The sequence below is a fragment of the Rissa tridactyla genome, chromosome 16, assembly GCF_028500815.1.
Source record: "Rissa tridactyla isolate bRisTri1 chromosome 16, bRisTri1.patW.cur.20221130, whole genome shotgun sequence".
Classification (NCBI taxonomy): domain Eukaryota; kingdom Metazoa; phylum Chordata; class Aves; order Charadriiformes; family Laridae; genus Rissa; species Rissa tridactyla.
The window spans coordinates 336,177-362,416 of NC_071481.1; the positions used below are offsets into that span (position 1 = coordinate 336,177).

Here is a 26,240-nt window from a genome sequence, read left to right on the forward strand (position 1 = left end):
TTCAAGTATATGGAAATTCACCGGAGAACATCACTAAGAGCCACGCTTTCTGTACGGCGGCAGAAAGAGGGAGGGAAGGGCCAGGGAGGCTCACAAACAGTACTACAGAGCGCCCCACCGACAGGCTCCTTTCAGACAAGCCCAAAATTTCTTGCCTTTGGAAGATCTTGCAGCTCTGCGATGAAGACAGCGAAGCACAGCCGGTGTCCTCTGGGGAGCTGCGGCGGGGCTGCGCCACGCTCCCCTCTCCCCGGCACCTCTCGGGGGCCACGGGGGGCTGTGGCTCCGCGCTGACGCGCCGTTCCGAGGCAGGCGCTGGGGTGGGGAGCCGGGCGGGCGAACGAGCCATCTCACCAGCAGCAACACAAACAACCCCGCCAGTTTCCCAACAGCATCCCAGGGAGGTTGTACAATACATAATAACAAGATTGAGAAGCCGATTTCTCTCCCTTAAGTCATTTTCTCCGAAGTTCACCAACTTTAATGACTGCTTTGGAATTATTTATAAAAATAAATAGGATAATGGCGTAATTAAAACTCTAATGTTTCATTAATGCTGTTAGAGCCCTGTTCTGAGTGGGAGAGGGAACAGAAGCCATCATTCTTTGCAAAGGTTGTGCTTATGGGAGCACTCGCTTATGAAGCCCGCCGAGAGCGGGAGCGGCACGTGGACACCCGCACCAAGGGAAGGCCGGTGGGAGACGACTGCTGAGGGGCCAAACACGGCGCGGAGGCGATGGCGGCGTGACGGGCAGCGGCTGGAGCCAGCCCAGGGCACTGCCCAGCGCTGCCGGGCGCGGGGCCGACCCTGCACCCCCTCCTGCACCCCGGGGCATCCTGCACCTCCCCAAAATGAGGGGGCAGCCGGTCACATTCCCCCACTCCCTGAGGCTCGACAACGTGGTGCTGGCAGCCGAAAGGCCACCCCTCCACGTGGCGACCACGCACGGCGGCATGGCCAGCACAGAAGCCCATGGAGCCTGCCCCCCCGCCGCATCCCTCGCACGCCGGTACCCAGCAGGGCTCCGGGGACCAGACGCCTCCCTCTGCCTGGAGGAGAAGCTCTCTCTCAGGTTAGGAGGACCCACAGGGATAAACTTGCATTTTTTCCCCTCTATTGATGAAAACTCCAAGGGATTTTCATTGAAGATTCTGCTAGATTCCAGTATCAAATTCTTGCAGCCTGTGTTAAGAAGAGTTGCATCGCCCAGGGAAGAGGCAAGGAAACCTAGTAAGGAACTGCTAACATCTCATTTCGGAGCAGTTTTGGAAAGCGCTAAAGCAAAGAAAACCGCCGGCTCTTCTATTCCCGAGATTCTCCTGGAAACAAACAATTGGCCTTTCACGTTCAATTTTTACACATTCAAAACCTCCCGTTTCACAGGGCACGTCTGCCCCAGGTGAGAGACAGCCAAAGGAGGGCACATTGGAACGCCGTACCCTCTCCTTCCACATCACAGCGCAAATCCTCAGGTCACAAAACGGAGCCACTTTTTCCTTCCAGCCTTCCTGTTTCAGCCTTTAACGGTGGCAGTGGTGACAGCCGGGGCTCCCGGGGAAGGAATGGGGCGGCTGAGACACTTCCAGTGGGAGCAGACGGAGCCGCTCGGGACCGGGAGGAGACCAAGGGGAGGGCTGAAACATTACGGTGCTCATGCATAATTCAGAAAAGATTCAGATAGTACAAATGATTACCTATACACCCAAATAGTCTCCATCAGCTAACTTAATGTAATTAGTGATTTAGATGATGAAGTAATAAAAAGTAATATGCTTCAGAGATTTTGCGTTAAAGAGAAGTTTCAGAGGAGAGCAAGGACACGCTGCCATGGCAGTGCCGGGCGACTCGGCAGCTCTGCAGATGCTTCTCCCTTCATTTCAGATAAACTGTATTTTTTCACAGCCTGATAGCGTCTGTTTGTCACCAGCCAAGTCAGGACGACGGGGCTTCCTGGCTTCATCGCAGCAGAAGCAAGCGGACCTCAGCGGTGGGCTGGCACCGGAATTTATGCTTCTTATATATAAAAGCATATAAAATAAACACAGAACCAACAGGGTTGTTCCTTACGTCTACATCTAAAAGTTGACCTCAAATTGTCAAGTCTCATGAATGCCAATCTACCTAGTAAAATGAAATGTTTTGACACAAATTAGGAGAATGTGTATGTTTTGGAAAACTTGAAATCCCAGAGGAAGTTGCTGCCGTCTGTCCCTGACCCGGGCACGGCTCCTCGGGACCCTGCGCCGGGGACACCCCGGCCCCTCTGCAGGGAACCTCCTTAAAGGGCGGTGGAGGGGTTTGCTCCAGCATCCCTGGTGCTGCGGGTAAGCGGGGAACGGTGTAAGAAGTGGATAAAAAAAACCACAAAAAGCTGTTAGTTTTGATAAAGAAAAATGCAGCTGCAACATCTGTCTGACTCTTGTTTGCAGCTTCATCAGCACTAAGTGGTCAATAAATCAGACTGGCATGGCGTTACGTTTCTTCCATGGCTCAACCATTAATCTAGTGCCAGTTCTCATGAAAAATGAAGGAGAAAAACTATGTGATAGTGAAAGTGTATACATTATCCAGAAAGTAATAATAGCACATAATGGCGCCGCAGACCTCCCTCCCAGCGTGACTGCTGGAGCTGTGGTGCAGCCTCCCTGCGCTACCCACTACGCGCTACTTAAATTAACCAAGTAAATCAGCTATTGTTTGTTCCACCAGCCCACTCCATGTTTATATTTTTCCCATCAGCAGACACACAAAGCTGAAACGAGCTGGGCTGCTCCGTCTCCGCAGCTCTGCCGGCGGGGAGGGCAGGACGCGGAGCGGAGCAGGGCAGCCCGCGAAGGGCCGACAGACGGGCCGGTACCCGCAGCGCTCGGAGCCGGCGGGACGCCAGGGAAACCTTCCCCATTGCAGCAACCGCCTCCTGCTTCCTCCGCTGCCCAGAGCCAGCCCCCGCGCGAGGGGAGGTCTCCCTCCTCAGGCAGGGCAGAAGAATCACAAAAAACCTCTCCCTTCCTGCTGCCCCCATCCCAAAGCATGCTCTTTTTGTTCTGTCCTTTTTTTAAAAAAAACCAAAACAAAACAAAAATCAAAAGCCATTCCTGTCCAGCTTTCAGCTGCTCAGCAATGGAATCAGCTCAAGGCTAAATCTCCCTGGCCGGGGCTTCCAAACCACCGACGACCACAGCTGAAGATATTTTAGCTGAAAGTTTTGCATTTGTGCTCCCTGCTGGAAGGATAAAAGGAAATAAATCATCCTCAGGGACGATGAGCATCGGTGAATTTAATCCCAGCCACCCCGCAAGGAAATTACCCCCAAATACAGCCACCAGCTCCGCTCTGCTGCGCACCCCGTCGCCCCGGCCGTCGCCGATACCCGTGTGATTGCCGCTGTGTCCAACTTACAAAGTACTATGCGTTATTGAAAACACGGAAGGTGAAACCAGCCTTTTACCAGACCTCATGGCTAACCCACGAAGCCAAAGGGCAGAAGGAGCAGAGAAGCGTGGCAGTGGGAGGCAGGACGGCTCCTGTGGCCCCCCGCTCCCACCCCCGAAATGATAGAAGAATTTTTCCTTTTCTGAGAGCTGTTCACTCACGAGGTTTACTCTGTACCCCTCAAACCATCCAAAAGGCTGAAAAGGAATCTCAGCTTTCTGGGAACATAATTCACATCCACTGCTGTGGGGTGACTGGATCAACACCCAACAGATTATCACACAGAAAAATATGAAAGGTTTCTGCCGTTTTGAGAGGCCGCCGCTACGTGATGCTTCAGCGCCCACAGGTAACTCGAGAGAGGTACTGGGAGCGCCTATGTATCATCTATATATTGTCTATATATATATATATTATCTAAAAACAAACCAAGGAATGAAACCATTCCAAGACACATGGAGGTGAGGACCATAGACACTGCTATAAATAGCAGAAGATTCTACCTGGACCGTTTCCTCTGGATTTTTAATGGTTTGAGAGCGGAGCCTGGGATGGTGGAAGCACAAGGCACAAATACACAACACACACACACAAGTGACGGGATTTCTTCCTTCCCAGAAACTAAATGCCAGCTTTGGACATGATTACTGGTTTGAATCCCAGCAATTTCTTCATCCTTGAACTGATTTCTAATTGAGGTCACGCTATGGAAGGCAACCTGGTGGCTGATGCATTAGAAAATATTAATCTTTCATACTAACAGTGAAAACAAAAAAAACCTGGCATTGACTTTAAACGCACAACCCATTGCCTTAAGTTATCTTGAGTTGGGCATGTTTAATTAGGGAGACTGAGACAATTAACAGACATGCAGCACAGCCCTGGTGCCCTAGAGCTGAAGCACCTGGAAGAGAGGGGACCGAGAAGCCGAATTCGTGCTGCAGAGCGGGACCCCTTTTGCTGGGAAATCCATTTTGGCCTGCACGGCCCTCGGAACTCGCCTCGGGTCCTCTGCCTCCAGCTGCATGAAAGAGCTCCTGGAACTTGTGTCCCCTCAAAAGCTTCCTCAGGAGGAGAGGACACGTGGGGTCAGCCAGGCAGAGAGACATCAGTGCATTTATCGTTTTAAACACAGTTAAATCAGCATCCTGACATGCACTGGCTCAGCAGCCGCTGCTAGATGTCATTGTCCTTGCTGGGGACAGGAGCATCAGGTTCCCTCCAGGGAGGTGGACATCCCTCCATCGCCGCATCCCGGCCATGCCTGGAGTCACCCTATGGATACCACAGGTGTCTCCAAAGGTCGGTCAGCCCACAACTCCAGAACAGAGTCATTTTTGCAGTTTTTCAGCCCAAAATCTTTTGAGGTTTTGTTTGTTTAAATCCACTAATTTTGAAGACAAGAGACTGGCAACAGGCCGATACAGCTCCGTGCACCACAAACAATGGAATGATGAATCGTGAAGGGCTTGGAAAGCTAAAAAAATTATTTCAACCCTCATGCAATTATAGAAGTGAGATTTCCTGCAATTATTTTAAAGGGAATCAAGATTTAAGAGGGCTGTATGCTTTATAGTGCGCTCCCCAGCTCCTCTCCAATACCCTGGTAAGGGAAGATAGAGTACGATCAGGAAAGTAATTGTACTCTGTTCTACATTTCATGTCTCAAAAGAACGACTAGGGGTTACGGAACCACCGCAGGGCAGGGTTTGGATTAGAAAAATACAGGTTTTCCTTTTGTTATTGTCTTTTTTTTAATCCTTCTTTATCTTTCTTCTTCCTCTGGCTGCTCCTGGCATCCCTTGATAAGCCGTATGTTTCTCCCCATAACAAACGGTGCCTGTCCCCTCCCTAGGACACACCAAGGACACGGGAATCCCCATTGCTCCTCGGGAGCATCACTCTGGGGTCCCCCACAGCCTGCAAAGAGCACCCCTGGCCGAAACGCCTCAATACAAACAGGAGCGAGAGCCCCGTCCCGAGCAGCTTCTCCTGGAGCCCCGCAGACGCATCGCCCGCGGTGGATCTCCAGCAGAGCCGAATGCGGAGGATCCCGACGGACGATGTCAGGAGAAGGCAATAAGGGAGCAGAAACAGGCCTGAAGTCCTTTTCTCCCCCTTGAAAGAAAGGTCCAGGGGGATGTTCAGGATTTATCAGTAGGGGTGGTTTGATTTGGATCGCCCCAAGAAACAAGCAGAGCCCTGTCCAGGGGCGATCTCTGAATACGCCTTACTTTGGAGTGAGCCTGCAGCAATCCCGAGGGGTAGGGGCAGCGCAGGGGTCAGCCCCGTCATCATCAGGCAAACAGTGCCAGCAGCAAAGTAAGAGTCTTAATATAGAACAGACACCAAACACTTACTAATACATCATCAAGTGTGAACTATTTGAAGGTATTTTATATACAAACAGCTGCCTCTGAATAGTCCTGCGGATCACGTTTATTTATGTGCACTTTGAAAGATACAGAAAAATATAGCGCTGTAATTTCTGGCCTCCAAAGTTCCAAAAATAAACTGATTTCTGCGTTGCCTATTACCTTTCATAGCAGTGCCTCTTGTGCTAGTAAAAGGTATAACAGAAGGATGACACCGCACAACTAGAAGCTTGCAGCAAAATAAGACAAAAGGCACTTCTCTTTCTCACGCAGGTATTATTCTTCCAGACAACGGAAATTTCTTTTCATCGGCGTCACCGCTTCCCGCTGGAAGCTTTAACTTGCGGGGGCAGCTGACAGGGACAAGACCATTCTGCCACGAGCTGGGGCTGCTTCTGTTTATCTGCAAACACCCGGCGGAGCTGATGCGGAAGCGCTGTGTCCTGGAGCCCGGGGACAGAAGCGCGGCAGGGAAATACCCCATCCTGGTTGCTGCTGCGGAGCAGGGAACCCACCGGAGACACGAGAGACTGGGAAGGGCAAGGAGACCCGAGTCCCCAGCACCCAGACTTCAGCTTCCTTGGAGATATTATCTCTTAACACACACCCTGCTCTGGAAAATCACATAATAATGGCAATGGATGGGTTTAACCCAGCTGCTGCATCTAGTATCGATTGCCTTTTAAAGGAGACAAATTTGCCATGGAAATCACTGGACATCTCCTCCTCCTTTCTGTCACTTGCTCTCTCCAGTTGTCCAAGGTTTTACAACTCATTCTGCAAAAGCCTTGAGGTTCTTCAAACAATAACTGTGAGGGCAAAGCAAAGGTTTCTTTGGGTTTGAACTCCTACGAGGTACTCTTCCTGACAAACGAGGCTTCTTACAGACATAAACTTCTTGCTGTACTGCGCATGTACTGCTACTCCAACGCTCCACCTTCGAAGACTGACACTTAAACAACACCTCTACGGTTTCTTCTGTTAAACCTCCATATTGCAACCGTTTCCAGAATAGTGTAATTTCTTCTACGTGTAAAGCGATGCAAGGAGACAATCAAAGCCACCTTATACTTCAAAAGTGTCCTACACGTGAACTGCGCTTTTCATTTTCAGAACATCTCAGAGAATTCGCTAACCAATACAGGCAAAGCTATATACCAGGATTACCTGATTTAATAGCAAAACACGTCTCTTTCTAGGGTAAAAGAAAGCAAACGCTGGAGAGCACAAAGTGCCAGTAAGGACCTCCATGGTCACCAAAGCCGCAGAGTTCTGTCCCGTGGCTGCGTTAATAGTTCAAACCACGTTACGCCACCCACCCACACAAAGAGCAGTGCCAAATTAGCACAGACAAATGCAAACATTGAGATACTGAAGATGATGTAGCGGTGCCAGCCTCCTTGAGGCTGCTATTCTGTAAAAGATTTGCTACAGCATTCTAACTATTTCTCTCCAACAAGTGCGAGGCAGAGATCCCTCACTGACATTTGTGAGGACTTCTTATTTCCTCCGCTCTGAAGCACAGAGTCTCCTCTCCCTCTTTCTGTTTTTATCGCAACCTTTACATGGGAATGCTGTCATTGCATTTCAAACAGGCTCAGGCAGAGCTCAGCTCAAAACACTTCCATCTTCATCACCTTCCAGAAATGCCAGCATTATACAGCGTGCCCCAAGTGGCTTCTATCCTTTCCCAGCTCACCCAAGCCAGAGACGCAACAATAGCTCGTCTGAAATAAGAAGAAATTTTAATTTCAAAGCTCCGCTGACATTCACCAAGTGCTTTCAAAGTTTATATCAACAGAATGCACTGCTTCAAATCCTGGTTTGAATGCAGATGGTGCAAATTTTTTCTCTCATGTGCTGATGGCCTAGTTTGGCTCAATAACACTATTAACTTTTAAATATTAATGCATTTCTGTGAATTAAGAACAGTTCAGTGTGTACCTGAAGATACCTCACTTTTTATTTTTTTAATTGGCATTGCTGTAGGCAGACCAAGCAATGGGAAGCTGACATTTCCAAATGCCACACAAGAAAACCCCAGGAGAACGTACCCAGAGCTCATGACAAGCGTCCCCCCCAGAGACACGCTGTCCCTCGGCGCTGCTCCTGAAGCTTCATCAAGCTCTAAGCTCGATGTATGATGTATGCAAATGTGTTAAAATCATTTGGAAGCTGATTGCCCCTCAAAAATGTGCATGGTCCCCACAGCAGCAGCACGCGAGTGCCAGCATGCGGGAGCGGAGGATGCAGGACTGAGGATGCGTCCAAGGGTTTGCACGTGTGACAGGGGGAGAAGACCAGCACCTCTGTGTTTCACAGGGTGCCATGGACTCCCAGCCCCGCACAACCCACCCGTACCAACCAGAAAAGGAGCTTTTTGCAGCACTGGAAGGTGATGGCGGCTCCCCCAGCATCCTGGGGGCCGGAGCTGTGCCGGGGTCTCGCAGCCAGGAGGACGCAGGACTCCCCACCACTGCTCACGAGGCAGGACAGGCTCCCCACACAGCCGTGCTTGGCTGTTGCATGCCCACCCGTTATTTCTGGCTGGCACCTGGATCAGGGAACGGCTTCGACAAGTCTAAGGGGGATGCGCTGCCCTTCCCCGACCAGGACACGGCGGGCACCAGCCCCATTCCCGTCCCCCACATCTGCACAGCGGGGGCAGGACACGGGGCTCCCAGTGCCTGGGAAAGGCACAAATGTGACCTTGGCGCCTGCCTGGAGGAGTAGGAGATAAATGCTACTTAATGCTTCATGCAGCCTATACGGTACATGGTAAGCCAGTGAGTCCGTTTTATTTTTACTCTTTGCTCTGGCTCTGAGGTCTTTGTCATTAATAGGTTCTTTAAATTTGTTAACTTTTGATATCACTGGCTGGTAATACAATTCCTGGAGGACAAACATCAATAACGTTCAAAACACTTTCATAATCTTGGCTTTGATAGCCTTGCAACACTTCTGTTCCTACGGCATAACCGTTATGATGCTGCTATATAGCATATAGGTTATTCACGGAAGGCTTTGTTGTGCCTGGATAACCTTTCCAGACAAGAGTAACCCCCAGTACCTGGGAATTCAAAGTTCTCCTCCTCTGGTACATATTTTGGAGTCCAACTTCACTTTGCGTTGGACGTGAGGGCTCAGAGAGACGCGAGAGCCCAAACGACAGATGCACGGGGAGGCCCGCAGCACCGGGGCTGTCCCCGGAGGCAGAGACGGGCAGGACCCGGCCTTCGCCAAACTGCCGTCTCCGGGACGGGCACGACTCCTCCGCTCCCACTACAGCGTCTGGCTTTTTCTCGTTAGGCATCAGGTCCTAAAGAGGACTCACGGCAGCCAGCGGGGAACTGATGCGGCACTTTAGGCTGGAAACAGAGGATCCTAAGGCAAAAAAAAGCATCAGAGTTGAGTTTCTTCCAAAGTGCAAGAAAAAGATTAGTAGACACCCTTCTTTCTTCTTCAGTATCACTCAGAAGCCTCGAATTTCCCCAGACAGAGGAGATTAACAAACAGAGATTAGCATCTAAGAGCTGCTGCTGCAGGCGGAGTTAGATTGAGCCCAGCTCTTGGGGCCTCCTGCGTCTGTACTTCCCGACTCCCAAGTTGATGCCGTGAAATCCATAAAGGAAAGGTGAACCTGCCCAGTGCTGCCGCGCGGCTCAGAGGGGCTTCTCCCACCTGCTGGAGAGAGCAGGGCTGTCTCCTCGCCAGACCCTCCCGAGGGCCCCAGCCCTTTCTAGCCGTGCAGGCGTTCGCGTTTCTTTTAGGGAGATCCTCTCGTGCCATCTGACCATCAGGCTTTGTCGCTATTCCACATGCGAGATCAATCACAGAACCACCCCCAGGGTGGGCACATGGCTCCGGTCAGCACCGACACAGCTCCGAATTCAAAGGAGCGGCACGCGTTGCTTCCTGCCCCCTCTTTGCCCAAAACCAGGTCACTCTTCCACACACCAAGAGAACGGTAACCTGTACGTGAGCCCGTCCTGCCCCAAGCTCCCAGGGCGGAGCAGGCGGCCCGGCTGCTCGCTGGAGATACCGCTATTTGCGGTGAGCGCGAGGGGTGCTACAACCCGGCTAAAGCAAAGTAAATTGCCCTTCAGCCGAATCCATCAGCCTCAAACGCACCGCGTGGGAGCAGCTCGGTAATTTCCTAGCAGATGACAGCGCACCGATAACCTCAAAAGCCGTGTTATTTAAGCAGAAGAAGGTGAGGTTTGTTTAGCCCTTGGGCTCAGGCTGAGCGGATGACAGATGCCAACGTTACAGCCAATTACATTTTTAAGTGGTGAGAGCAAATTTATCAGGTGAGCATTTGGAGATGTGGCACAAGAGAGTTACCGGCTTCTTTGGTAACTCCATGGCTGTGTCTCACCTTGTCCCTTGGGAGATTCTCCCTGATATTTTTATTTCACAGTATGCTCCAATAACAGCAGTGATGTTTTGGCAGTGCCTTCTGAAGAATGCAACAAACAGCAATGCGCTTGCTGTTATATGCAGAAATTCCCCCCCGCCCCTTTTTTTTTTTTTTTAAATTTACTCACCAAAAGTGTCTATGAAGTGGAGATATTTTATAAATTGAGTGCTGCTGCCTGTGGAGTACACTTACATTAGCAAGAGAAAAGAACACACAATGCCAACACCACCGTACACTTTACAAAGTCTGAAAAGGCAGGGAAGCTGCTAAATTTCAATAACAGACGCAGACTATTACACGCGGCAAGTCATCTTTCATTTTACCCATCAGCTACTTAACCCAGCTACGTACACTGCTATCTTCTGAGACGTACCAAAAGAGCAGCAGTAGTCGGAACATCCAGTGCCAGACACAGGAATAATTAAAGTTTAACACAAGTACTTTTCAAGTTTGTAAATGCTAGGGAAAGCGAGCGCAGATCAAAGGGGGTTTTTTCAGCTTGGGCATCAATGCACCTCAGGTAGCATCTAAGAAATAGGTAACTCCAAGGAATGACCAGCTTATAGAAAGAGTACTTGAAATCCCAGAAACAGCAATATTCTCCGCTATCCAGACTTTCCAAATTTACTGCTTTTTCATTTCTTTTCCTGGCTGCACAGAACACAGAAGAGGAATGGAGACCCTTGTCTTACTGTCCTTTAATAAAACAACAGACCAGTTTTTCTTCTTCAGCTTGCTCACCTCACACCTGGAACTTCATCATTAGACGGTGCTTCTCACGCACAGTTACAACCCCTTCAATAGCATAAAGAAGTATTAGAATACAATACTATTATTAATTAGTATTAATAGCTAGGAACACCACCCCTGCAGGTGTGCGACACAGAAGAGAAAGAAAAAGAAGAAAAACGTGATTTGGTGCTGCAGTAAGGACAGTGGCTCCTTCCCCCCCAGCCCCTGGGGAAGGGCATTTGCTGCCACGGGCCGAGTGGCCCCGGGGCCGGTCACCAAAGACCCCCCCCTCCCCGAGGTCTGTGAGGGCGTGTAACTGCTGGAGACCATCAGGTGAGAGCGGCTGCAGCAAGTTCCTGGCCATTTGTCAGCCACGCATACAGGTCACTTTTCATCACGCAGTGCCTCAAGAAAAGATAAAAGCAAGAGAATTGATCTGAGCTTCTGTCGTTACGTGCGCCACACATTACTGCAGATAAGATTATTTTTGAGAGGGATATTGCCATCCTACTATGCCTCCTGGCTGTTACTGGGCGCTCATGGCGGAGCGCGTCTTTTTCTCTTTTGCTCCCATTCCCCTTCACTGGGACAAATTCTAGTCCCCTTGTAACAGTTTACTACGCTCCAGTTTAAAGGTACAAGTATATCCCTTACATTAAGGGATGAACTTCATCAAAACGCTTTTTGCAAAGTTATCTTTATAGTTGCTCAAGGTGGATCATGCTATGCAGTGCCAGAAAATTTGGCCAGAAAACACCAATATTTAGCATTTGTACATATCCTGCATAGGTTTTCTGCCTGGGAACGCTTTTCTTTTGCCAGCAAAGACTCCCTTCTGAGCCAGAGACCCTGCCCAAACGCCTCCCATTTGCTGCCAGACACGAGCGTCTTCTCTCACCCCGCCACAGACCATCACCCTCTAACGCCGCCGGAACGGAGACTCGGTGCCGACCCCGCCGCAGCCCGGTCTGGGTGACCGCACTCACGCCTCCTCGCAAACAGCTCAACGGGAGAGGTTTTCGTCTTGGCAGAGACACGGGGGCCGTGGCTGCTCTCCCCCGCTCATCAGGGCACTTCTGTCGCCATCGGGAGCGTTTCTGCCACCAGCCTGGGCTGCCGAGCACAAGCACTGGCACAGACGCCAAATACAGCAGAAGTTCGAGTCACCGGGATTCCCCGTGTTACTGCCTGCTCCTTCTCAGAACAACCACGCACCCGAGGTGGCAAACGCCCAGCGCGGGAGCAGCGGCGCTCAGCTCTGCGGCGACGGCACCCACCGCCCCTCTGGGGGCTCTGATGGCGCCGGCACCCTCCTGCCTCCACCACGCGTTGGGTGACAGACACGGGACAGCAGAAGAGCAAAGGGGATTCTGTTCTCGTTACACATGCAGAAGCCGATGAGGTTACTCCTACGCTGTGGGACAGGAGAAGCGGCGCTGCCCATCCCAGGGCTGCTGCGATGCCACAGCGCGAGGGGACCGTGTCCCGCTCCGCCAGCCCGAAGGGCAGATATTCCACCTGATACGTGCTGTCTGCCCACGGCGTCAGGGAGCGTTAAAGACACCCGCAAAGGAACACGCAGTGAGACTACAAGCGGCAAAACCAGCACAGATTCCCTGCAGAGTCTCCATTGGCTCTGGATCAGCAGAGCATCGTGGACCGCAGCATCCCTCTCTTCAGGCAGAGAACGTTTGATGACAAAACCCCGCGCACGGCAGAGGAGATCCTCCATCAGAGCTAGCTTGAATTTTGACTTCCCCAGGTTTCCTGATGTTTTGCGCTATGTCAGAAGTGTTTCACCTGGCTCAGTATTGCAAGAACCTGGAAAACATCACAAAAGTCCTCCCTCCCGACTTGTGCACACAATTCGGAAGTGAGCAGAACCACCACTGTGCCTAAGGAAATTAAAGCCAGATTGTCACTGTCTGCTGAAAAACAAAGCACATCCCTGACGTACAGAAAGCTGTGAGGTACCGACCAGGGCGTCTGGCGTGACAGGAACGGTCCGTACATCACCGCGGTTTGGGGACGGCAGCAAAAGCAGACCCCAGAACTCGAAGGCAAGTTCTCAGTAATACTGCAAACGCCCCGCTAAGCTCAGTGCGGCGTCAAGTCATTCTTTTTTATAGATAGAGACACAAGGAAAAAATGAAATCTAAAAAGCATTGTCAACCTGAATGATTTTCCAGGTTCTTGTCACTAAACAACCATCATCCCTCAGAGCATAAGAAAGGCAATAAACCCAATAGAACTAATAAAGGAAAACTGTGTGGAGCTTGACAGATCTGGCTGTCCCTGGCATGTGACAGCCTATTTTACCAAGCAGGCAAATTGAAGCTGCAGCAGACTCGTCCACGGGATAAGTGAGACCCTGACAAAACCAGCACTGACTCCTGTTTTTTTTAACGCTATTCAGTTCTACTAAGAAAAGGTCCATTTTGAAAGACCATTGAAGAGATTTTGCAGACTATATTTGCAGCTGCTATAACAGCTGCTCAATAATTGCTGTTTAACTTCTCACCTCCGCTCGACACCAGAGCACGGACGGAGCCTGTTCTCCAACACCAGCCGTTCCTCACGACTGCTGAAGGGACGCGCCTCACCTTGCTAATATTGTTTGTCCACGTATGAAAAAAAACCTGAATTTTTATTTGTACCTGAAATAATCAGGGAAAACCAAACTAAACAGCTTTTCAACATAAATACAGTGTGGAAGAGCTACGCTTTGAGGTTGCGGACACCAGTGGGACGTTAAGCCCCGTGCTGTTCCTGATGCTGGAGGTCAGACACCCATAGTCCTTCGCTGGATTGATGAGATGGGGCTCAGGTCTGTCCACAGCGCGGAAGGAGAACCCTTCCCAGGCTTTGCGTAGCTTTCCCGAAGCATTTTGCAGGGCAGCGGGAAGCGGAGCATCCCCAACGGTGCTGGGGGGAGCAGCCCCTCCGCTGGCCGTGGCACTGCGGGTCCAGCCGCCACCGTTCCCTTCCATCCGCATTTCTGGGCGCTGAAACCCACCGGAAGCCTTGGCTGTTCTCCAGAAGCTGGAATCCTTCCGTGCACTGAGCCGACCCGAGATGGCTTGCAGCAAGAGTCTGTTACCGAATTCCAGACTTCATTTATCTGAACCCGTTACCGTTTCCTCTGTGCGCTCACTGAACGAACGCGCTTTTGAAGTCACTTATTTACCAATAAATTACAATGGTCTGAAATAATTAGCAACAAAGTAAATTGTTTTAATTGATCTGAACTTTTTACGATGCGGGAGGTTCGTTTTATATAATTGCACTTTCTAAAGGACTAAAATAGCAAATTAATCACTCGGAGCTTGCAATCTCTAAAACGCTCCGTATTCCGAAAGGCTGCATGGTTGAAATGAAGAGTAAATCCACACTTCCAGGCTCATTCGTGTTTGTAACAGACCTTGAACCTGCCTCATGAACCTTGTAAGAGGTCAAGGACTTCTCTACGTCAAGGGATGCACCGAGGCAGCAAACCACCGGCCAGTATTTTACATGGGAGGAACAGAATTTTGAGACATGCCTGCTCTTGCTGCACTATTCGTAAATAACACTCACAGGATCTTTTATTTTATTATTTCTTTTGTGGATCAGAGATGATAAAGGCTATGCAGATTTCAATAGTTTCACCTGGTATAACCTCAGCAAATACAAAGATGCAGAGGTCCTGTGGGTAAATACCTACACCTCGCTCAGCCCCTTTCTGTCTGAGGAACGGCAACATCGGCGGAGCGGCCACCTAAACCCAACAAGGTACGCTGCCAGCTGGTATAAGTATATTTTCTATTCAAATTGGTTGGGGGGGTTCACAGGAAGTATTCAATTTATGAATAGAGTATAAACGGCATCTTTCAAAATAACAGTTTTAGGCACAGATTAGCTCTCCATCCTCGTTGCTTCTGATAAGGCTAATCACCACCCTAAATCAGTGTTTCAGCTGAACCTGACACTGGAAATCACACATAATTATACTGATTAATTTTGCTGAAAACATACAGTGTTTTGCTATAGAAATGTAAACATAATAAGGTGAAAGGGTGATACAAATAGCAAAAGCTGACTGCTGCTCAGAAAAAAACCCCACTCAGGTGCAAAATACATTTGAGCGAGCGCCTTTATTGAAGGAGCAGTGCCGACTCCCCCGTCTGCCTACCGCCTTCCGCAAAAAAAGCAGAGGAAAAATGGTGGCAGCGTGACTCAGGAGTATAGCTGCAACCTACTAAAGGCATCCAATTATTTATATATACACATTGGAATAAAATGAAGTGGAACAATACAAAAGGACTGCTTGAAACAGCACGGGTCCCCCAGGCCACTGGCGTGTTGAAGTGCTGATGTGGCCAAAGAAAGAGGCAGATGGAGCGGGGGAGCCCGGGCAGAGGGAGGTGAAGAGAGAGGCGCTGGGAAGAGGGGGAACTCCAGCCGGTTTCTGTGAGTGAATTATTTAACAGCTAGTACAAGAAATATAAAGGGCATTGCAACACAAGGAGATTGTAAGAGGAAAATCCCCTAAAATTAGGAATTCCTCCTTTTGTTATCCTTGTGCACCATAACATTTCAGAAGTTGTAGCAGCTCTAGAAACACGCTGGTCATCAGCGCCTAAATACAAGATACGGTTTCTACGAGGGGCGAATGGGCACCGAATTTCAGCAACGCCCGGTAATTTCACAAAAGCAACCAGCAATAATACACAGTACTTAAAATGGAGAGAAATGCATTTCTTTGTAGCTGCATCGTGCTGTGCAATGCTCTGAAAAGCCACTGGAAGAAAATCGCTTGGGTTTCATTTGTAAAGCTGCACTTAACCAAATACTATTCATCTTCAGACACGTTGGCGTGGAAAAGTAGCAAATTACTTGTTTTTCCTGTAGCACCTAAAATTACAACACCTATCCTATGGGTCCCTCGTTACCTAAAATCAGTGCTCGTGGAGCCAATAAGGTGCCGTAACCCTTCTTCCCGCGCGTGGCCTTTTGGGGCAGCGGCTCAAATCCTTTGGATGGTTTGGCTTATGTCCTCACAAGCACAAAACCAGCCTACGGCAAAGCACCCGCATCCCCCACTGTTGTAGGACGGGTTCTATCGAATACAGCATTTTCTAGGGACCTTTCACAGCAATTACAGCGTGGTACGTCTTGCTCTCGTGAAACAGCCCTGCCGTGGCACGGGGCAGCTCTGCGCTCCCCAAGTGCTTGCAACAGAGCTACGGAGCATCTCGGCCGCAGACAGATTTTGGCAAGGAGGACCCAGGTTTGCTCCGTCCTGGCGCAGAACCTGAAGATAAACGGAAGGGAAAGGCAAACACAAAGCTACACCTGAGTAAGTAACATTAACTCTGACATGGGGAAGCTGTGATGCATTACTCACCCTGCTAAGTTTAATGTATAATTTAGAAAGATATCACCAAAATGGAAGAGAGAAGCTCTTAAGCAGCTCTGAAGGGTATTCAGCTCCGGCATCGCACGCAGTCAGAGTCTAAGGGCAGCTGCCAGCCCCGTGGCAGAAACCCACCCCTCGCCCAAGAATTTGATTTAGACGTGTTTCAACACTCCAGCACTTTAGAAGTAACTCATTCCTTTTCATAGGCCAGATTTAGCCTTTTTGTTGAGCACTAGGTATTAACCCCCTGCTTGATAACCAAAAGGCATCAGATCAGAAAGCCCTTATCCTCCAAGTGCTGCTCAGCGTAACACCCAGACTCAACGAGGCAGTTTGAACCCGCACCTTGGAAGTCACAAATAATCTTAAATTGGACTAGAAAGACCATACAGGATGCATCGCCACAAATAAAAAAAAGAATGGGAAAAAAAAAAATAAATCAAAGCTCACATAACACATCAGGTGATACTATTTTGATTTAGAAGAGTCTAAGTGACAGCCATCCTGCCGTATTATTTTGAAGATATATTTATCTCCTGGAAAATGAGAGCTTTGCTGGGGCTTAGGGAATGTTCTGCCCTTTCTGCTTTGGAGGGATGGTGCAGAAAAGGGCCTCTCGAGCTGCTTTTTGAGGAGGGTTGTACGGGGGTGACTCAGTCCAGCACCTGCTTGACAGGGGAAGCATTAACAACGAAAGGTTTTCAGGTTTTTTTGCTGGCTGAACTTGCTGTAAGTGTCCCCTAGGGTCCACATTTCAGAATTAATGACTTCTGATACTGCTCACGCGATCACCATGTTGCCACTGTCCATGCATATTTTCGTTCAATTTGAGTTTACCATGTTCAAGAACTGCATGACATCTTACAGCAGTTTCACAGTATTTCCTTTCCTTAAATCAGATTTGACTTTTGTTGCTCTTTAGTAAAATTCATCGTCCCCTTATTCAGTATTTCACAATAAAAAAAAATAGAGGTGTCGTCTCTCCAATTTTGGGAACAATCCCTCATTGTACACAGTATTTGTATGACACCTTCTTTTCTCAGTCAGTTAATATTAATCTTTTCAATTCTTTTTACACAGTCCCTTTCCCGGGAGTGATCTCTGCTGCCCTCCCTCAAATCCCCATCCGGCCCCTGCCAAACGGGACCCTCCCGTGCCGCCCACAGCCCATCAGACACGGCTGCAGCCCCCAGCTGTCTAACAGTAGTATATGAACTTTGTTTTAATCAATCCCCCTACTTTTTATTTTTATGCAAACATCTTTTTTGCTTCTTGACCTCAGTGGCACATCAAGAGAAAACCTGACAGCCCGTGACTGTCTAACCGTATCTTAAAAAAACCCAAACAACCAAGAAAACCCCAACCACCTACAGGACTAAGAAACAGCTTTCCAGTCTTCTCCCTCTTTCCCAGCTGGCCATTAAAAATATACATTATAAAAGGTCTTGATTCTTGGTGGCCCAGTACCCAGAGCACCGTGTGCTCCCACAGCAGCGGTTTCCCACCCCTGGCTGGGGCTGCCCTGGGCTCAGTGCCCCCCAGGACGGAGATGCTTCTCAGGACACATCCTCACTGCAACTGCTCCGTGAAGTGCTTTATCACGCATGTATTTTAAACTCTTGATAACACGCATGCAGAGATAAGGGAACAGGAACTCGGGACACAGTTTTATAACATTCTCCCGGTTTCTAGCAGTTTATCTCCAGAAAATATCAGTATGTCTCCCAAATCCTTACACATTAGTACAGCTGGTGATATCAGCCTCTGCGACCCCAAACAGTACTGCCTGCAATAATTTACTCAGAATAATCCGCTCAATAAGGGAACCCTTGTACCAAAAGCAGCCCACCTCCAACTGCCTGAACACCAGGCACCCGTCTTTGCAGCGAAAACCAGAATTTGTTGGGCTGATGCGCTGATATTTACTCAAAGCAATGAATTTACTCAAAGCAATGACTGTCCACGCACCTTTCACGCAATGACCTTCAGCGTGCAGGAGGAGAGCAGGTGGCGACCCTGAATTCCCATCCTTTCAGAGGTTACGCCGTGGCTGGCAATTAACCTGTGACGAGCATTTCACGCTGCCACACAAGCCGGGGCCACAAAGCGCCCGGAGGGAGGACGCTGATGGCTGCTCCTACAGCCCAGCGCCGGCCGCGAGGCCCGGCCGGATCACACAACGCTCAGAAGAGGGGCCTGGGAGTGGGAGATACTGCACACGAGGGTAATCCAAGCCAAGTCATTTACAAGGACACGCAGCTGGACCTTGTAATTCTGGATACAGCAGAGAGCACCTGGGAACAAGCCGTCTCCCCAGACGTCCTGCGGCGGAGCAGGACCGGCGCTCGCTGCCGGGACGCGCGTATAATCCCTGGCATGCTGCTAAAGCCCACGCTCCCCTGGGATGCCCGCAGCCTAATCCTTGGGAGCTCTCGGCAGAGATTTGCAAGGAGCTGTTTCACTTGGCATTGAGGTGGACCAGGAGTGCTCATGCAGCTGGAGCCATCTAAGCCTGCACGTCTTTATTTTATTTATTTATTTATTAGAAGCACAGATTGCGCCCACAGATTCTGACGTCATCTGAGTTCAGAGATGCAATAAAAAATAGCACACCCTTCCCAGGGCTTTTAGACTCAAAATCTCATCAAAAAGAAATGTGGTTTCATAAATTATGCAGCCCTACCCTGCCTATCACATTTGGCTGCTGTGCAGAGCCTCTTCACCTGACAGCGGTTCCAAATTACCGGAGCTCCTCGGCTCCTTCAGGATGATGCTGCTCCTGCCCCACGCGGCCGAGGGAGCGGCCGCGCATGGGGCTGCCGAATTCAAAGGGCTTCATAGACAAAGACAACTGTTCTTTTGCTGCGAATGCTCCTGAGCGGTATCTGGCTCAAAGGGGCAACTGTGCTTCTGCAGCAACAGCCTCGCCAAAGCATCCTGCTGGGGGAGGAAAGCAGCTTTCCCAGGAAACGTCCCCTGAAGGATGCTGGCCGCTGGAGCAGTCAGTAACTGCGCTGGTGCTGCCCGCGCTCACCCGCTAACGAAACAGCGGCAGTGTTCTTCATCTATTCAGATCTTGGCACGGCATGTGATGAAAGACTTTCAGCATTGCCAGCGTGCTGATTCTAGCAGAGAAGGGAGCTGGGGAGATGGGATTCCTACAGACAAAAATAGAAAGTTTTAAAGCAGCAGCAAAGAGAAAGGCTGCTGGAACATGGAGTCCTCTTCAGCAGGATCCAGCCAAGCAGCAAGAACCAAACAGAAACAACCTATAAATAATATAGAGCAGATCTGCTCTGATCCACTAACCTACTTTAGGACAGGTTTACGGTGAAGAATAAAAAGAATTTAAGCTCGATCGTGGTGATTTAGAAAGCGTCTGTACGGTGTAGATGTATATTCCTTGCCCTGGTTTCTCAGCTGGAATTAAAACGGACAACTGGCTCCGAGTGCAGGAAAAGCTGTCTGCCTGCGGTGCCTCTGCTCTGCGAGAAGGCAGCGGCGCGTTGCAGCCGCCAGCTCCACGCGGGGAGGGACGGGAGGGACGTCCCTCACCCGCGGCCCAGCGCTGCCTGTGGGGCAGGGGAGATCCCGGGTGCCGTGACGGAAGCGCCACGGGACTGGAGCATCCCCATGGGAAAGGACAGCAAACAAATACGTCACTGCTTATCAGTACCCAAGAGCTGCCCTGGGATACACAGCACGTGTAACACTCATTTACTAACAGGACATAACACCAAGTAGAACATGGGTTATTAATTTCCATTATGGAATAACTTACGTTTCTCTATAGTTCCTTGGCGGCGCGTGGGGCAAGGAAGAAAAGAGAAGCAAGCTCACCTTTGCTACAGGGTGCAAGGCCGTACACAGTCGTCGCTGAAGCCTTGGTTTCACTGGAGGAAATTCCTTATCATTGCCAGCCGAATGTGGGGAGGAGCCCTAAGACAGCGATGTTTTTGCAAAAACATCTTCTTGTCATGACAAGACTGTCAGCAAACCCAGGGAACAGCCCTAATTTTATTTAAATAATCCTAAGTAGTAATTTCCTATGCGTTTAGATTGAATACAGCAAAATGGTGACCCGTGACTCTTTGCCAGCGTTGCTGGATGCCTCAGTCAAGAAATTCATGGCAGGGGACCCCCTCAGTCTCATTTACGATGTCCTGCCCTCTCCGACCACGAAACTTTTGAATGAGGTGCCAGACACCATTTAGTCACTGGCTAAATAGTTCTTCAGATAATACCAAATAACACCTGCACGTTGCCAAGTACCCTTGGCCCAGGGCCTTTTGCTCCTCCCTCTTTTCTTCTTCTATTCATCAGCAACATCTTCATTTGAAGCTCATTCCGCCAGGGCAGACTGAGCCTTAAATAACCTCATACTTCATCATTTCTCTCCCTTCAGCAGCTAACTGTCGCCGGTACAAGCAGAGGCCGCCAGCGCTGCTCCATCTGAGAAGAGAAGCCATTTGCTCTGTTTTGCTTAAGTGCATTTTAATAATGCATTTTGCATGTGAGGATCGGGGAGCTGAAGCGCGGCCGGGGAGCTGCAATGCTCCCCCAGTCCGAAAGGAAATCTCAGGGTGAGCAGCACTTGCACCAAGTTTAGAGATTATTACTTTCCCAAAAATGCTTTGAAAAATAATTGTGAACGCGGTTTGGGCTTACTGAGCAAACGTGCTTTGTGCTCATTGACATGGGGCGAGTTCTAGACAATCAAATCGATACCCTGTTTATCTGTTAATTTATTATGCCAGACTCCTCAAACCCGATGCACCTTTTTGGCTTCCCCCTCATCCCATTCCCCACATATTCCCATTTCCTTTCAACCAAAGGAGAACTTGGAGAGCAGAGCTACCCGAAAGGCACAGAAAAGCTCAGCCAAGGTCTGTCGCTTGCGGGATTTCGGGGTGCAGAGGGTGCGCGCCCTCAGGAACGCGGCGCAGGAGTTTCCCTCCGCACTGTGCGCGTGGGGAGGTGGGCACAGCACGTCCCCCTGCTCCCTGCATCCACAACAGGCTCTCAGGAGGCCCAGGAATTTCAGGAGCAAAATGGGCAGGTTTAGGTGCAGACCTAATCCCCAAGAGCGCGCAGAACGAACACAGATGTCCTGCATCCATCTGTAAGCAGAACCTTTCTGCATTTTCCTCTTCCAGCCCTCTCCCAGGATCCCGTACAGTCTGGCAGAGGTGGCCGAAACACCACAGATGCAGGGGAGAGTTTCGCTATTATGTTTATAGGGAGAAAGGGGGAAAAAAAAAAAAATCCTTAAATTACTTTGCCCCCAGTATTTTTGGAGCTAAGATCTGAGTCCAGATGCCAATTAAAAATGTCTTCGTGCACTAAGATGACATTTGGAGCAGCTGTGAGACAGCCTCTGCTTTTGGTTCCTGTGAGAAGGGTTATACTGCAGCTGCCACAACCTGTACGGTTTGCTTCAGCTCATCAAGCTAAATCTGCTTGATTATAGGCTTGCTAGAATCGATTTTCTGTTTGCTTACGGAAACATCAGCCACTGAGAAGAGCATCACCTGGATTCTGGGGAGAAACTGACCCAAAGAGTTCACATCAAGAGCGAGCAGTGACGGGCTCGTGGATCCCCACGTTGAGACCACTCGGATCGTTAGGGGCTGGTATAAAAGAGCATCATGGGCGTAGGAGATCTCATGTGTGATTTGCACAAAGGTCATAAAAGCTGGCCACAAGTGCCATCCTGCCAGCACCATCCAGCACGTCCCAGCGGAGGCGGCACACGGCGGGGTGCGGGCGACAGGGGGGTGCAGGGCTGGGGGTGCACAAGGCACGTGCAGGAAGATGGAGCAGGTCCACTACGCGTGTGCAACGTGTGAGTCGGCAGCCCCGTCAGTAAAGAAACGCCTGCGAGAGGTGGATCCCAGCGCCGGTGGTGGGACTCCAGGGCAGGACAGCCTGCGCCACGCTGGTGCGGCCGCCCCACTGAGGAGCCCTGCAGCTCCCCCCTTGCAAACCACACACTGCGCGTAAAACCACGTGCTGTAACAGCCCGAAGGCGCCAGCCCGCATGGAGAGCCGCAGCCCACTTTCGCTCTCGGGTATTTCTTGAGCTCAAGAGAATCCAAAAGTCCCACAGTCAAACCTTACTCATGCTCCATATGGGAGCACATCCAACCATGTAACAAAATATTCACTCATGTAATTAAGCATTATATTGCATTATTATATATTTTAACACTCAACACAAGGGAACAGATAGTCTAATTTTGTATGCATATGTTTCCATTTTCCCCATCTTTTAACAAAGTTTAAGTAGACGCTCCTGTTCGGGTTAGGGGATGCTACCAGAGAGCGGCTCTCGCAGCAGCATCTCGGCTCACCGGGGTTAAACACGGATCCCATCCAGGGACCTTTGGTGGTTCCCACCTGCAGCAAAGCACCAACTCTCAGACCTTTACTCCTCCAACATGCTGTGAGACAACCCGCAGACTCAGCAAAGGCACGGAGGAGTTGCTCTGCCGCGCACTGCGCTCGCCTGTCCCCAAAAGCCAGCCCCGCTTCACCAAGCCGGGCTCAGGGCTGCCGGGCGAGCCGAGCCTGCTGCTACCCAGCGTCTGTGCCCTTTTGTGAAACAAACACTGTTGCGTTTTGCCTACATGATGTGCAAATTTGCACATTTGTGTGGGTAGATAATCTCTGTAAAACATCCCCGGCGATCGTGCACAAAGTCTGGCACTTCTCGAACGGATTACGGCCCTGCTCCAGCGCCTGCTTTCCCTTCCCACTGCTCCGCGCCAGCTCTGGGCACGGTTTGGGGCACGCTGCTTCCCCCCTCCACGGGCATCTTGACTTTCTGACTGTGCTGCTGAATTCTGCTTTCAGCTAACCGTCTCCGAATAACTAGCTGTGGTAGGAGCAGCGTACATCGCAGACCTATAGATGGCATATGAGGCTCAAACGCCATCCTGGACGAGACCGGGATGTGAAACCACATCCAGCGGCTCAGGAAAGGGAAACTCCATGTTTTTTTCCTGAAACAGCCCACGGCCACATGCGAACACACAGCCAGCCAAGTCTTCCGCTTCTGGGCTTATCCTCAAAAATGAAAAACAAAGCCACGCGCGCTTTTTGGTAAGAGGAGTTAATTTCCAAGCTGAGCACGCGGGAGCACGTCCCTGGGGAACGGCGGGATGAAGCCCTGGTGTTGGTTGCAAAACAAATAGATAAATCAATGCTTCAATTTGCTCCAGGAGAGCAAACAGGCCACAGTTGCTTGGCAATTCAGGGGACGTGACTGCAGGCTCCTCACGCAGCCAGAGGAGCTACCGAAGGGCTGGGGTTTTACCACTGTAAAATTAAAATAAAACTTACCTTCTGCTGACAGCAGCAACTTGAGGGCCTAAGGAAGACACTATTTCCATGCAAAACTCCCTGAGATCCTCAGCTCACAGCTAAGCCAAGCAGCAAATACCTTCTGAGGGTATTTTCAAGTGCAGCTTGCACGTTGTAATTAAGGAAGCACCGGGTTTCTGTGGCTTGTAGGAAAAGTCACCTCAGTATCAACAGGGACTGTGGGCAGACAGGTCTGGACAAAGAAGGACACCACGTCTCCCTCCCAGGGCTGTCTAGGCACTGGACCGGGGCAGGTTTGTAAAGGACTCACACAGCTATGCTCTATATTACAGTAATTAGAGCTCTTGAATGCCCTAAATCCATTCAGGTGCAGCGATGCCGGTAAAAGTGGGGGCTGAAACCAGCTCCAGGTGCTTCCTCAGACAGGCAGACCCCTGATGGGGGAGAGATCTGCCTGGTTGTTTTGACTTAGGATGGGGTCATTTAGGACAAGCTGATGATTTCTTTATACCGAGGGCAGGAAAGAAAAGATTAAAAAAGAGAAATATCCCAGGTATTTCCCTGGCTAACAGACTCTAGGCAGCCTTGCTCTCACGCCAGTCTTGTACGTGACTCCCCCACAGCCTGTGCTGCAGCTAATTCGCCGTGTCCTTGGGGTTTTATCGTCTGCCCCATGTCAAGGTTTGCTGGCCCCATGCAAGCCACAGGCCCGTCTGAGCCTGCGCCCGCCTGCGCCGGGGTCCTGCCCCCCATCCCCTACCTGGGAAGGGGTCCGGGAGATCAGTCGGGTGCCTCCGCTTCCATCTGAAGGCTTTTGGGGTGCTTTTTTTTCATGTCCCCACAGGAGTACCCACAGCCCACCCCGAGAGCAACCAAACCCCAAAGAGCTCCAACGCACCCTACAGCCAAACAACCCTTCATGGAAAGCAAAAAAGCCAAATTTTAGCTATGCACTCCTGGGTTTTTCTGATTAGAAGAGCCTGTGCTAAACACTTTTAGAAGCTCTTTTGGCCCCAGGTAATTCCTGGCATAATATCCTTGCTGGTAAATTGGTTTTGGGGGGCAGGGGACACAGTGCAGACAAACTCCCTGTATTTTGCTGCCAGGTCTGTAACAAAGAAATGCTCCATTGTTCAAGAATACGGGAATCTCTCTCTCTCCCTCTCTCAATCAAACCCAAAATCACAAAACCACATTCCCCCTCTAATTCAGTTTAAACCCTGAGCTGTTCCCCAGGTAATTAATAATGTTTGCAAATGTGCCTCCTTTGAAGGAATATTATCATAGTTTAGGTGACAAGCTCAGAGTCGTATTCCTCTTTATAATTCCTAACATCTACTCAGGCAGCATTAATTGGATTCAAAGCAATTACACAGGAGTCATGTTGGCCACTTTATATCAAATTCTAGAAGGAATTTTGCTTTGCGCTGCTCCGGGCCGCAGTGCCGATTCCCAGCCTGTCCCCCCCAGCTGCCCTGTGGGCGCCCGGCACCGGGGCAGGGCGAGCCGCGGCTTTGCACAAGAAAAGGAGACGAATTTATTGTCTGCAGATTGATGCCCGTAGTGCATTTTTTATTATCACATGAGGAAGGAGCACAAGATGGAGACGTGTCACCCAAGGCGACACACGGGCAGTCCCGTCTCCGCAGCCCCTGCCCAGGACAGAGGAGTTGCGGCGGCCGCGGGGGACACGCACCATGTGGTTTGTACTCGGGGACAACGCGTCCACGTGTGTGTGATCTCCCTCGGCCAGGAAAGCCACAGAGCATTTGTGGACATTCCAGGAACAGACTTGGCTCCAGAAAGAAAAAAAAAATATTAAAAAGGATGTCTGTCTCTGTCTAGTGCTGACCCATTTCTCTGGGCTCAAACGAGAAAGTTCCTCGGTTGTTTTATGATGCACAGACACACGCGCGCAGCCAAGCAAAATAAAGCCAACACCAGGGCCCGATGGAAGCGTGCCTGGGAAATGTCTGGAGCAGGGACTGCTGAGAAGTGCGTAACATTGGAAGAACACCAGTGTGATGCTCCATTCACTTATTTCATAATCACGAAAGATATCCAATACATAATCCAACAGAATTTGAGGATCCTGGCTGGTACCAGGAACAGCCAGCCAAGCCTTGTCTCATAAACTCTGCTGTAGTATCTCTGGCTGATTGAACGTGGTTTTTTTTCCGCAAAGAATAAGCTTTAAATTAAATTCCACTCTTTGTAAACAAGGCACACTGTTTTGCTCAGGTGTGTTTTCTCTTTTCTCATTAGACACTATCGAACAAAAGAGATTATTTTAATAGCAAGTCCAACACGTAGCGTCCATTTACTCCCAGAGCTGCCGGGCAAGCCGCGCTGCCAGACCTGGCAAGGACCTGAGCCCTGAAGGCTTTCCAGGAAAGGGCTGCGAGTGACCCGGCATGGGGCTCCCACGCCTGGGACGGGGACGAGGGAGGGGAGGAAGGCGCAGAGCATCCCTGCAGATGGCAAGGGGTCAGGGCTGCTCCTGGGCTCCAAACGCGAGGGCAGAGCAGCCAACGTCGCGGGCGCGCCGTCAACAGG

At 50.2% G+C, this 26,240-nt stretch overlaps 1 protein-coding gene across 2 annotated transcripts in view; it reads right to left on the minus strand.

Moving 5' to 3' along the window:
* Positions 1-26,240, minus strand: part of CAMTA1 (calmodulin binding transcription activator 1) — a 292,757-nt gene that overhangs the window by 60,543 nt on the left and 205,974 nt on the right. Inside the window, exon 1 of one of the 2 annotated variants that reach the window (XM_054222805.1) lies at positions 20,199-20,268. The exons of the other annotated variant lie outside the window; for it this stretch is intronic. The gene's annotated coding sequence lies outside the window, so the exon portion shown is untranslated. Of the gene's footprint in view, positions 1-20,198; positions 20,269-26,240 lie in introns of those variants that run through there. 2 annotated transcript variants of the gene reach the window in all.